The sequence below is a fragment of the Engraulis encrasicolus genome, chromosome 11 (assembly GCF_034702125.1).
Source record: "Engraulis encrasicolus isolate BLACKSEA-1 chromosome 11, IST_EnEncr_1.0, whole genome shotgun sequence".
Taxonomy (NCBI): Eukaryota; Metazoa; Chordata; class Actinopteri; order Clupeiformes; family Engraulidae; genus Engraulis; species Engraulis encrasicolus.
In genome coordinates, this window is record NC_085867.1 from 36369887 (window position 1) to 36374846 (window position 4960).

The following is a 4960-nucleotide window of genomic DNA, read 5'->3' on the forward strand; positions in this document are numbered from 1 at the left end:
CCCCCCCCCCCACACACACACACACAACTAGGGTGACCAGATGTCCCGAAAAATTCGGGACAGTCCCGAATTCTAAACGTTTGTCCCGAATCCCGAATCTGACTGTGCATGTCCCGAAATTTAGACTTACCTAATAATAACGTTTTAACCAGGTACACATCTCAAACTATTTGCTACTGTCGCCTGTGCCCCGGAGAGGCTGCTTGCGCAGCCCCAAATGTGTGAAGTGGCTGCGTCCCCCGTCCCGTCCCCCTGCAATGTATCTATTTTATCTTTCTGACATTCTAATTCCATTCGATTGCAACAGTAGCCTAAGCGCGAGCAATGACCGGCGCGAATTTTCACTTTCATTGACAAAATCACAGTAGCGACATGGCAGATGAGGAAGTACCATGATGCGAGTAAAATCCCAAGCAACAATGCAGGTACAGGAAGGAATGGGGAGGGGAACTATTCATAGATTACCAATTCATTGACAGATGAATGGCTTTCTGTAAACTGTGAAGGAAAGTTTTGGCTTTTCTCACGGAGCAGACGGATATGAAAGTGCATGCGAGTAGCCTAAACTACACGGTAGGCTACGAAACCCACAACAGTAGCCTACAAAGAAAGCTGGTGTCTCCTTTCGTTAATAAACAAGATGACACAGTGTACGATAAAGTTGCTGCTGCAACATCTGTATTTCGCTGTGTCAGGCTGCTCTTTTGTCAGTCTGTGGCTGGTTTTACCAAAGATTCTTTTAATTCTAACATAATGGACTGTCTCTGGTTTTACACCGTTCTGTCAGCGTGCATCATCGCAAAGTAGGCTATTGTTTATTTTTTGACGTTCCAAGTTCAGGCGCACAAGTGCACAACAAGTCCTCACCCTCACCCCCCCCCCCCCAAATAAAAGCGTCCCGAATTTCAGCAAACCTCATCTGGTCACCCTACACACACACACCTACAATTAAAAAATGAAATGGACTAATGCTACCCAATGGCAACTGAGCACCGCCCCCTCTCAGCTATATTCCTTTCAACACCCCCCATGCCCCAAAACTGTAGAGATCCCGTTGAGAAACACTGCTCTTTCCATACTAAAGTGCACCATTTGTGGAGCAGTGAATGGTGGCACTCCATCACTACAGGAACCATTTAAGTGCATATTTAGTATTTTTCCACATGTTGAATCACAATGAAAGAACACTTTAAAATGAATTTGGTAACACTAACACGCCGGCATCATACGTGTGACAGTGTTGTAACACAGTCATGAAAGTGTCATAAACATTATGTCATGTCATAAACATTTATGACCGTTGCCATTAAGTGACATTTGGTGATAGTAAAGACAGCTCAAACAAAGTCAACCTTTCATGACCATAAATCCTTGTGTATGACTCGTCCGTGACTATGTCATGTCACTATTTTGACACTTTTATGACACAGTCATGTCATGCTTATGACGCCAGCGTCAAGTTAATTATTACCATTAATTTCATCACAGATTATTCATTGTATTACTTGAACAATTAGACATTACTTGTAAATACTCCCTTCTTCCTTTCTCTTTGGTACTTGACAGTTGACCTTGTAATCATGCACCTTTGTGGCCATACAATCTAGTTTATTATACACAGAAATGTAGTTTTGACAATAAAGGTCTTGAGATAGACAGATAAAAGTCTTGAAGACAGATAGTCTGCACAGGATTCTACAGCACAGTCAGGTACATAGGAGCATTCTAGGTGACATTACGGAATCTCTAAAAAAATCTTGTGGACGTTATGAAATTCTGGCTCCCCGGGGAGTTCACTGGCTAGCCATTAGTCGACTAAAACGACGATTATAAACTTGAATTACTGCCGTGCCTCCTCGCCTCAGCACCTACCTATAAGTTGCGTAATATAGCGAAAACATTGAGAGATTAATTAGGCCAAGAGTGGATTATTAAGAGAGGATAATTGATGGGGAAGAGATACCAATTAACCCCCTCCCAACATGTACGTGTACTTACACCAACCAGCGAGCGGGCGAACGAACGAGCAAATGACCAATCTCTCTGATTATGCATCCCTGTAGGGCCATTTACAGGGAGGCGGAGTGTGTGTGTGTGTGTAAGTGTGTGTCAGTGTGTGTGTGTCACTGTGTGTGTGTGTGTGTGTGTCAGTCTGTGTGTTGGGGGTAGAGAATATTAGTTCAACGAACGGCCCCTGCATTGCAGTTTTTCCCAGATATTAAAGCATCAGCGGTAGCGTAGCGTCTCTTAAATAAGACTGCCTGGATTGCCCTGCTTTAGCACCCCCAGAGCGCTTTTAATGGCAGTGGCCATTAGTGGCGCTTAATATTTGGTGTAAATCTGCTGAGCGAGCTCCGGAGGAGGAGTGCCTGAGTGTGTGTGTGTGTGTGTGTGTGTTTTTGTGTGTGTGTGTGTCCATGCAGGCCTGCTAGAGCTCTCCCTTAGGGTTGCCAGATGTGGCTGATGATTTCCAGCCCCAAAAATGCTCAAAACCCGCCTGGAGGCACTAAATTTGGCCCAATGTGAACAAAATTCTATTGATATCCATAGGCATAAATCTACAGAAAAACCTGTAAATGCCCTTTTTTATGCGCAGGTGTCCATCCAAAACAGCCCAATTGGGTGGGAGACCACCCAATCTGGCAACACTGCTCCCCCCGTATGTGTGTGTGTATGTGTCCATGCATACCTGTGTGTGTGTGTGTGTGTGTGTGTGTGTGTGTGTGTGTGTGTGTGTGTGTGTGTGTGTGTGTGTGTGTGTGTGTGTGTGTGTGTGTGTGTGTGTGTGTGTGTGTGTGTGTGTGTGTGTGTGTGTGCATGCATGCGTGCGTGTTTGTCTGTCCGTGCAATCCTGTGTGTGCGTGACTGTGTGTGTGTGTGTGTGTGTGTGTGTGTGTGTGTGTGTGTGTGTGTATGTGTGTGTGTCAATGCACGCCGGTGTGTGTGTGTATGTGTGTCGGTGGAGCTGATTTGTAAAAAGGCAAGGGGAGTCGTTAAACAGCACTGGCCTGGGTTCCTCTTAGATCCTAATGCTTTTATAATCCTGTTAGAAATCCCTAATTCTTTTTCGCCGCTCTTTGATGCATGGCTATTAAAGCTGTTTCGCAGGCCCCACAGGTCCTCCTGATGAAATTAGAATGGATAGATTGAGAACAAGGCCTGTAAATTTGCGGAGAAGGCACACCGGAAGGTAAGCACACATACATGCGCATGCGTACGTACGCGCACAAATACACAAATACACAAATACACACACACAGACAAAATGCGCCACACAAACAAGTAATTAGCACACATTCATTAAGCATGCACACACACATGCATACACACACACACACACACACACACACACACACACACACACACACACACACACACACACACACACACACACACACACACACACACACACACACACACACACACACACACACACACACAGAACTTAGGCGTGTTAAACAGTGTTTGCCAGGGTTAAACAAACATACACACACATTCATGCAAGCACGCACGCACACACATGCAGGCATAAGCGCATACACGCACACACACACGCACACACACACACACACACGCACACACACACACACACAAACAACCAAACACACACACGTAAGCATCATCACACACACACACACACACACACACTGGTGAGTCTTGAAGCAATGTGACAATGTGTTTGTACTATTGCTGTCATAATGAGACACACTTGGCTTACCATATAAAGGGGATGACAGATACACACACACACACGCACAAACACACAAATCAAATCCAAGTGCCAAACAAAGCCATGAATCTCATCCGTCTATCTGCCAATTTGGCATTGCTCTGGCATCTTCTCTAAGACTGACTCACCCTAATAATGTAATTGAACTCAATGGCATGTTAAAAAACAAAAACAGTCTTACACAAAATGGTAGTTGGAGAAGCACATTTGGCTTCCAGAGCAATTTCCAAGCTACTGTAGTCAAGTTAACCTTGTCTTTATGAGCTAGGACACGACTTGGCAAACCAGTTGGAATATTCATTATCTCAGTGTCAAGATTGCCACACCAGGAAGCTCTGCAGTCAAGCAAAATCAAACATGTACACGGCGAGTGTCATTTATGACTAAAACGGCCCTATCAGAGCTCCTTTCATATGAAATGGACACTTTAACCCATTTAAGCCTAAAGCACCTTCGAAAAACGAATGCTAAATGCCTAGGCGATTTTTGGGAAAAGGTGTCATCAGCCTAAAAAACCCAATATCTTTGTCTCCGAATCACATAAAAACATGAAATGCATTGCATTTTAAAACTAAGACCATCATCTTACATTAGGATGTGTTCAGTCAGCTCTAAAATCCCCACATAAAATCTCAGGAGCCTGAATGATGCGTCCATGCTGCTCCAGGCACTAATCCTGTGTATGCGCAGCATCCATGGGTTAAAAGCAAATCTTTGTATACTGTTCTCAACACAGACAAACCTGTTTTCAATTCTTACCCATGCCTGTCTGTAGGAGTTTAAATAATTAGCGTTGGTCTTACTATATTCTTAACTTACTGCGAAGCAGACAGCTGGGATCAATTCACACATCTCTATTACTGCACTTTACCAAACAATAATATCCATATCAGTCCAGTCAGGCGTATGAGCTAGTGTCTACTTAAAACACGTATGGTTCTTGTTCGCCGGCATTAATGAGGTGATTCTGAAATCATATACCTCTCTGAGGAGTTGGAGTTTTAGTGAAAGGGAAGTGTCCTTTCATTGCCTTGTGTTCAAAGCAGACCATTACCAATGTGAAGTGTGCAGCTCAGTATCTAACCTTCCATCCTCTCCTTTTGCTTATGATCTTGTGGTGATGCAAGGGAAGTGTTCGTTGATGATAGAAGTTTTGTTCAATATTTTATAAAAGCACAATTAAATTCAATGGCCATTTCAATCAATCGTCAGTACCTACAGTTGAGGGTG